Raw genomic sequence first — 9,887 nt, forward strand, 5'->3', positions numbered from 1 at the left:
AGCCGAGCGCGCCAGGGGCGAGGCTGAGTTGCGCCCAGTTGAAATTGAGGCTCTCAGAACCGGCCTCAGCAGCACGCACCCCGCGGTTTCCTAGACGGATCCCCTAGGCTTCCCGGACGCCCCAGCCCAGCGCCGGCTCGGCCAAAAGTGTGAGCCTCGGCTGGGCCGGAGCCGGTTGGCGCTGCTCTCGGAGAAGCCGCTGCCCCCGGGTTCTGTTCAATAGAAGTGCGAGTGCGGGGTGGGTAAATATCCTCCGGGCCCCTTCCTACGCCGCCGGAGATGGGGGAATGGAAAACGGCTGGCTACTTTGCATTTTACGATGGGAAAGACTCCTGCTTTGGAGAGAGCTGACCCGTTTGCAGCAGGTGCCTGCCCCAACCCTGAAGCCTGACGACCGCCTGTCTCCTGGAACCTCGGGATCACAGTTGAACTGCACTAACAAAAACTTAAACATTAAAAAGCATCTCTTTGTGCCCAAATGGAACGATAGAATGCGTATTACAACAACTGGTTTTTGTCTTCTGTGTACATTTTGAGGCAGGAGGCAGAGAGGTTGACGGGGAAAGCAGAAAAGGGAAGGTGGAAGGAGGGGGATCCTACTGTCCATAGCAAAGAAGTTTTTTTTTTTTTCCCTTCAGTTCAAGTCAGCTTGTGCCATGTAAACACTTTTCGGAGTTAGGCAATTAGTTAATGCTTCCTCTATTAAGAACAAGCCTGAGTACCTTTCCTAGGAGTAGCATAAAGTGAAAGTCACTCGGTAGTGTCCGACTCCTTGCGACCCCATGGACTATACAGTCCCTGGAATTCTCCAGGCCAGAATACTGGAGTGGGCAGCCGTTCTCTTTTCCAGGGGATCTTCCCAAGCCAGGGATGGAACCCAGGTCTCCTGCATTGCAAGCGGATTCTTTACCAGCTGAGCCCCAAGGGAAACCCAGTCAGTTCAAACTGAGGAACATATTGAGTGGAGAGAGTGGTATATAAAGAACTTGACATTAGGATACTATCTGGTTGCAAAGGTCTTATTATTTACAGTTTAGGAAATGTAGAGGAATCAGGCATTTAAAGTGGATGGGAATTATTTTTTTCTAATATTTATTTATTAGGCTACAGCGGGTCTTAGTTGCTGCAGGCAGGATCTTCTTTGCGTCATGGGGAATCTTTCCTTTCCTGCACGGAATCTCTAGTTGTGACCTGCGGGCAAATGTGCATACATTCTTAAATGCATAACTATTTTAGTTACCTTGCAGACATAAATTGACAGTAATACTGACCCCTACAGGAAAGCTCCTGGACATTTCTTACTTGATCATTATCCATTTATTCATACATTTCTCTCTTAGCTCTTACAGATGCATTTACAATTTAAGGATAAGACTGCTTAGCTTCTCAAATGAATAATGGCATCATAATTATTAGTATTTTTTCAATAATGAAAATTAGGGAACTTTTGAACTCCCAAGTTAACTGGAATAACTGATCTGTTAGATCTAAATTTGCTAAGATTTCAAGAAAGACATGAAGCTTATTGCTTATGGCAAATCTGTAAAACTTTCCTGGGCTAACTAACTTGACAGTGTGTATCAGAAGGCTTAACATGTCTATTCTGTTTAACCAAACTAGTAATTCCCCCATTAAGAAATGATGGGGGCATTTCTTAATAAATCAAAGATTTTATTTCTAATAACAACAATAATGCAAAAACAATCTAAATGCCCAAAAAGGGTGAGAATAGGTCAATAAATTATAGTACATTCATACAACTAGATAGTTCAGTTCAGTTCAGTTGCTCAGTCGTGTCCAACTCTTTGCAACCCCATAAACTGCAGCACGCCAGGCTTCCCTGTCCATCACTAACTCCCGGAGCTTGCTCAAACTCATACCCATCGAGTTGATGATGCCATCCAACCATCTCATCCTCTGTCGTCCTTCTCCTCCTGCCCTCAATCTTTCCCAGCATCAGGATCTTTTCCAAGGAGTCAGTCCTTTGCATCAGGCAGCCAAAATATTGGAATTTCAGCATCAGTCCTTCCAGTGAATATTCAGGACTGATTTCCTTTAGGATGGACTGGTTGGTTCTCCTTGCAGTCCAAGGAACTCTCAAGAATCTTCTCCAACACCACAGTTCAAAAGCATCAATTCTTCGGCACTCAGCTTTCTTTATAGTCCAACTTTCACATCCATACATGACTACTAGAAAAACCATAGCTTTGACTAAATGGACCTTTGTCGGCAAAGTAATGTCTCTGCTTTTTAATATGCTGTCTAAGTCATAGCTTTTCTTCCAAGGAGCAAGCGTCTTTTAATTTCATGGCTGCAGCCACCTTCTGCAATGATTTTGAAGCCCAAGAAAATAAAGGCTTTCACTGTTTCCATTGTTTCCATGTCTATTTGCCATGAAGTGATAGGAACAGATGCCATGATCTTCGTTTTTTGAATGTTGAGTTTTAAGCCAGCTTTTCCACTCTCCTCTTTCACTTTCGTCAGGAGGCTCTTGAGTTCCTCTTTGCTTCCTGCCATAAAGGTTTTGTCATCTGCATATCTGAGATTATTGGTATTTCTCCCAGCAATCTTGATTCCAGCTTGAGCTTTATCCAGCCTGGCATTTCATATGATGTAGTCTGCATATAAGTTAAATAAGCAGGGTGACAGTATATAGCCTTGACGTACTCTTTTTCCAATTTGGAACCAGTCTGTTCCATGTCCAGTTCTAACTGTTGCTTCTTGACCTACATACAGGTTTCTCAGGAGGCAGGTAAGGTGGTCTGGTATTTCCATCTCTTTAAGAATTTTCCACATTTTCTTGTGATTCACACTAGTCATTAAATATGGGAATATGTAACAAATATGTGAATAAAAATGATTTAGTGGGAAAACCACAAAATATGTTGAATGTAAAAGTATAAATGCAAATTTTATTATGGAAACGCACATATGCATCTTTAAGGGACTAAAAGAACATACATCAACAAATAACCTGCTCTGAGTCATAGCTTTTTGGTTGATTTTAATTATCTGACATAAAATTATTTGGGGCAGCTTGCATAGAGTAATCTAGGCCCTAATTTCCTCAGCTGTAAAAATGAAAGGGGATGAACCAAAATAAACTCACAGAAATCTCCGAACTCTAACACCAATTATTTCTTTGAAGATTTTCACTTATAAGGTAGTATAAAAACAATCATAAACCAAAAGTTATTGACCAGTGATAACTAGAGAGGATTGTAAAACTAATATATCACAAGTCAATTATTTTTATACGTCTCTATTTTTTATTCACATCTCTTATTTTCCTTTAACATCTAGGGAAGGGATGGGAATAATTTTTAAGTTACTGTGTCATTTGCAACATTGTTGCTGAAATTCAGCTTATTGTACAGTGGCACGGGATTAAATCTCAGAAATAGAGGTTTGGGTAAAGCAGAAAGAGACAAGCTTTATTGCTTTGCTGTGGCAATGGGCGCCGTAGCAGGCTCATGCCTCAAGGCTGTGTGTCTGGCCTCTGGAGGGAGTACTGAGGAGTGTGCAAGGAGCAGGACGTGATCAGCTCGTGGACATTCTTCTGATTGGTTGGTAGTGAGGCATCATCAACCTTCTGGTTCTAACTGGTCTGGAGTCTAACTGCAACACACATTTAACTTTTTCCACCTGGTAGGGGTTTCAGTATCTGCCAAACAGCTGAAAGGACATGGCTCAGAATATTATCTATAGCTCTTGAGGAAGAACTAAAGAACCTTGACTTTGTTTAAAGGCTAAAGTATTATTTTGTCTTGCTCGACTGTTTTCCTCCTTTCTCCGTTTTCTCACTTCTTGATTAAATTTATTCCTTGACTAAAGTTTTTCTACAGATAAAAGGCAGACAGAGGACAAAAATGGAGGTCTTTTCTGGGAAGGCTTCCTAGGGTCCTGCGCAGTTACAACATCTTTACAAGAAGGGGATTTTTGAAAAGAGGTCTCAGTAAAAAAGAATATTTGTTTTCTTAGGTTATTCCCAAGGTGCTGCAATTGCATTTCATTCCTCTTGAAGATCAGAGCACAGCCTGAACATGACTTTTCTGATACCTGCCAAGTGCTGGGCAGCGAGGGTGAATTAATTGCCTGAATGTGCCCTGAGCCCGTGCCAAGGCTATTACCAGGCTCTGTTGAAAATTCAGACACTGAGACATTCCAGACTTTCGGTGGGCTGTAGATAGTAGAAAGAAATAAGACTAAGACTGTAAAATCTGAAGTCAGCCCTCCTTGCTTCCTCCCAGAGAGCAGAGAGTGCAGCACAGAATAACCTGGGTGGTTGCCCACATCTTACAGAGGTACACAGTGGGTCCTTCAGCTAACATCTCCCTTCCGCTAAGCCTCACCTCTCCCATCACTCCTGGAATTTCAGACAAACGTAACTATGTGTTCTCCCCACCTCTGTCTCAGTTCAAGCTGTTCCCTCTTCCAGGAATGCTGTATTTCACCCAAGACAAAATTAGGTACTTTCTTTCCCAAACACATCTCTTCTGAGAAACCATCTCCACCTCTTGACAGTCAGACACATCTTTCTCTACTGACTGAGCACCTCCTATGTTCCTCTCAACATCTCACTTTGTTACGCCTCTTTGCTTCTTCTCCTAATTTGTTAGTTACAGGTAGAGAGTTTTTTCTTGTTCATCTGGTATTTCTAAATAAAATTTAGTTGCCAGAATAAAACTGAAACCAAAAAGAATTAGCTGAGATAAGAGAAAGAAGAAACTAAAAGAACATAAAGTTATTGTGGTGGAAAATAGTAAAAAACAAATGAAAAACCTACCACCACCCCAACAACAAAAAACCAAGCAAGTCCACAGCAAATCAATATATGTTTAGGAAGGACTTTGTCCCTTAGAGGGAAAGAGTGCCCTGTTTCTAAGGAAATTCCAAGGAAATGTGCATGTAGAGGGCTAGAAAAATATCATTCTCTTTGACAAAAGTCGCATGTTAGAATTTTAACAAATAACATAGAGTAAAATGGGCACCCTGGTGGTTCAGACAACAAAGAATCTGCCTGCAATTCAGAAGACCCGGGGTTCTGTCCCTGGGTTGGGAAGATCCCCTGGAGACAGGAATGGCCACCCACTCCAGTATTCTTGCCTGGAGAATTTCATGAACAGAGGAGTCTAGTAGGCTACTGTCCACGAGGTTGTAAGAGATGCATGACTTATTGACTAAAACACACACATCACACCAAATAGAATAAAAACATGACTTTGAAGTCCACAAGGTTAAAATAGCACTAATAATAATACACCTATGCTGCTTTTCAAATTGCACATATGACCCATTCTTACGTTGTGACCAGCATTTTTTAAGAAAAAGAGTATTATATCAATAGGAAATAACAAAAAATGCAACATGTATTTCAGTTGTAAACATAAGTATCAACTCTTAAGCAGACAAGTCATTAGTGGGGGTTTGCTTCTCCATATGCTAAGTGGGTTGGTCTAAATAATTCCCAATTTTCTAATTCACTTTTCTGAGACCAACATATTCCCAATTTTTCATTCAATTCTATAAGTTCAATGTGTTCTCTAAAGTGTTTTGAACCCTCCTGTCCCCTCTCTATGCCCCTCATTCTCCACCCAGTCATTTTTAGTTTTGATGAGTGTGGAATGTAAAAGTCAATGGGGTGGTGATGGGTATTTAGACAAATAGGTAATAATTATAACTGGTAGTTAGATGTACTTAACATCCGTTTTTCTAAGATAGTCAACATGTCAACATGTTTCTCCAAAATATTTTCTGCCTGAAGACCAGAAACTATTTATTATGTAACTTCTACTGAAAAGGCTAGAATCATAGACAATGAAGCCTGCCTGTGAGTGGGCAGGAATTGCTATTGTTTGTTTCTGAATCTGACTTCCTATGGGAGTTAGGTATCTGAAGAATTTAAGAAGTAAAAATCTTTAAGATGAGGAGTTTGGACATTTTTATTTTGCTTTTCTTTCCCTTTTTGCTTAAGTGCTCCCCTCTTCCACTTACATCACTCTCCCCCGAATGAACAAATGTTAATAACCTATGTTTTCTTCTTTGTTATACTCCTATAGTCATGTATAGACTTATAAACACTCATTAATGTAAATACACATAGGCTTACAAACACTCGTTAATGTGAATCCACATACATGGACAGAGTTTGTCATCTTTAGTTTAAAAATGAGACTGTATTGTATCACATGAACTCTGTATTTTTATTTTCTCTTTTAACAGTTTCTTGTGGAAATCTAAGTAAACTCTGATTCAGTCTTTCACACATAATATTCCTCAGTGTGAAAGGACTATAGTTTCCATTTGAAGGACATTCTCTTTTACTTCTAATTTTGGCCACCAAAAACAAAGCTGTAATAGCATCTTTGTATGTAAGTCATCATGCACTTGTGTTTTTATTTCTGTGGGATAGATTCTCAGGGAAAAAACTGCTGAACTGAAGGATGCATACATTTTTCATTTCATAGATGTGGCCAGATTCCTTTCCAAAAAAAATGAAAATAATTCACATTTCTACCCAAAATAGAAATGCCCATGTCCCTACCAGCAATAAATATGACCACTTACCAATTTTTGGCTGCCTGAAGGGATTCAAATAATATTAAAGTGTTGCTTTACTTTGTATTTCTATGACTACTAGTGAATTTGTACATTTGTTCATAGCTTGTTAGTATTTGCATTTGTTAACCTGTGAATTGTCTATCCACATCCCTTGCTCATTTTTAAAAATTGGGTCACTTATCTTGACAATCTGTAAGAGGTCTTCAGCAGTACAGAATATAACAAATTATTATCTAAATTACAAATTTTCAAATATATTATTTGTTGTTTTATCATTTTAAATGGAATCTTTTGCGATCAGAAATTTTATTTTTACATATCCAAGTATCTCTATTTTCTTGTGTAACTTCCGGAGCCCAGTCTTTGTAAGAAGGTCTCTCCATTTTTAGATTATATATGCAACATCTTAGATTTTCTTGCAAGCACTTTTATTATTTCATTTTTAAAATTTAAATATTTAATCCATCTGGTGTTTATTTTTGTAAAATATGTAAGATAGGACAGTAATTTTATTTTCTTCCAGATGGATTGTCAGTTGTGCCAACATCACTTGTTGAATATTCCATTCTTTTTCCAATGAATTAAACTTCAATCTTTGTCACGTATTACACTCTCATATTGATTGAGATCCATTTCTCTGAGTCTATACTGTTCCATCGAGCTAGCTATTTCTTTCTACATCAATACCATCCTGATTTGGTTACAGGGGCTCTTTGAAACATTTTTATATCTGAGAGGCCACTGGAGAAGGAAATGGCAACCCACTGCAGTGTTCTTGCCTGGAGAACCCCAGGGACGGGGGAGCCTGGTGGGCTGCCGTCTATGGGGTCGCACAGAGTCGGACACGACTGAAGTGATTTTAGCAGTAGCAGCAGCAGCAGGCCATATCACCCTTTTAGAGTTATCAAACTCTTCTTAGTTGTGTTTAGATATTTATTCTTCCATATGGACTATTCAAATATTCCTTAACTTATTATGGAGTTATGTCACAATAAACCCATCAAAAATTGAAAATATAATAAGTCAAAAATGCATTCAATACATCTAATCTACTGAACAATACACCTAATCCACCATTCTTAGCCTAGCCTACCTTAAAGGTGCTCAGAACACTAACATTAGCCTACAGTTGTGCAAAATCATCTCACACAGGGTCTATTTTTATAATAAAGTGTTGAATACCTCAGATAACTCATAGAATACTGTAGTGAACATGAAAAAACAAAATGATGATCTGGATACCAAGATCTTGCATTTCTGAGAGTCTCCCAAGTGATGCCAATGCTTCTGTCAGTTGACCACTCTCTGCCGTACAATGCCAGCCCACCACACGAGGCCTGGGAATTGCGCTTTGCTCCCAGGTCTAGCGCAAATTAAATCATCTTCAGAGAGGGTTCCCAGGAATCCCTGTTGTCCCCCTCCCCCGATTCAGCAGCGATCATTGTAATGTCGCAGACTGCAGTGTGATGGGGCGGTGGTTGTCGTTTTCCTGCTGACACACTTCGTCTCCTTCAGGACAGAAGGCACATTCTCACGTCTTTTTCATCCCCTCAGGAAACCCTGGCCCCAAACATATGGAAGTACTAAAGAGATCTGTCGAATGAACAGAGCTAACATGCACGGCGTGATTACCAGGCCCCAAGAACTGTGCTAATCACTTTTTACAGCTTAAGTTGCGTCATCCTCACAACAGCCCTGTGTGGCAGGCGCTGTTTTTTCCCCCCACATTTTACAGATGAGGAAACTAAGGTACAAAAAAGGGTACAGTTGACATACTCACGGAACTGGAGGGTGATAGGACTGTAATTCTAACGCCAGTCTGCCATCAGAGCCCATGCTCTTAACCTCTATACTATGCTACCTACAATGAACAAACGAATACAGAAGTGGATCTGGTGCAGGAATCATTACTATTTATTTAGGATATATTTCACTTTTTTTGTTGGAGTCCATGTGCCTGAACTGTATTTGTGCATTCAAAATAGATTCACATTGTCTTTCTGGGAATAATGTTGAGCTGTTTAACTTTGAATCTGCCCTGAACACCGATTCACCATTGTTATAGCAATTTTTCAGTCCAAGAAAAAGTAGATGGTCTAAGCAAAAGACATGTTTGTTTGGCATCCCTATGGGAGATAATAATGTCCACCATTATATGGAAATCCTATCTCATCCCTGAGGATTACAAGGAACTAATAAGGGTTCTTTAGCTACCTGATACAGAGAGCCAACTCATTGGAAAAGACCCTGACTCTGGGAAAGATTGAGGTCAGGAGAAGACGGCAATAGAGGATGAGATGGTTAGATAGCATCACCCACTCAATGGACATGAATTTGAGCAAACTCCAGGAGTTAGTGGAGAAGAGGGGAGCCTGGCATGCCGAGGTTCATGGGGTTGCAAAGAGTCAGACATGACTTAGCAACTGAACAACAATAATAATAAATAAGGCTTCTGGTTCCATTCACAACACATGACCCAGGTGTGGCCTATCAGAGCACTCCATCTCCTTAATCACAGAGACTGGTTTAGAGCTAGATGCCTGGCCAATGAGATCATTCCATCTTTTAAGCAGAGATTGATTCATTGAAGGCTAAAGGAAATCCTTCTTGAAACTTCCCAGAGCCATCGGAAAGTCTGTGTTCCCCATTCTATAGAAGAACAAGTTTGAAAATATGAAATAATCTGATGGCCATCTTTGCAAAGATATGGAACATCTCTCCCTGTATATGACACCAACATAGACAGAATGTGAGCCAAGAAATGAAGAGAAAGAGAATATTCTTCTCATGATTTGAACCCCTGAATTCAGATACCTAGTTACTGGGTCAATAAATTTGATTGTTTAAGCCAGGTAGATTGGATTTCTATGTCTTGCAACCAAAAGAATCATGACTAATGTATCTGACCCATGAGAAATTAAGAGGTGGGTATTAGTTTGTAGAAAAAATTGAAAAAAAAAAAATTGAATACCTTGATTTCTATTAATAATTTATAGTGCCCTAATATTTTGATGCCTACTTTATTACCTTCTATAAGAAAGACTAGTGGTAAATGGCCATCAAATTCTTCCTGCTTTGTCACAAGAATAAGCTGGACATGGATCAGGAAGCAATCAATATAAATGAGCAAATAGGTTTTTTTAGAGTTGGCATGGGGATTGTGTTTTGGTTTGACTTCCTACCAAATTTTCTTTCTTGATTACTGCTACTTAAGGATCTGTGGTCAGATGGGATTTTTAAAAATGCATGTGTTAGTAAATTTTTAGGAGTGGCAAGTTTACAAAAATTTCTGAATATGTAAAAGAACTAAACATTTGAACCAAATT

The sequence above is a fragment of the Muntiacus reevesi genome, chromosome 17 (assembly GCF_963930625.1).
Source record: "Muntiacus reevesi chromosome 17, mMunRee1.1, whole genome shotgun sequence".
Lineage (NCBI taxonomy): Eukaryota > Metazoa > Chordata > Mammalia > Artiodactyla > Cervidae > Muntiacus > Muntiacus reevesi.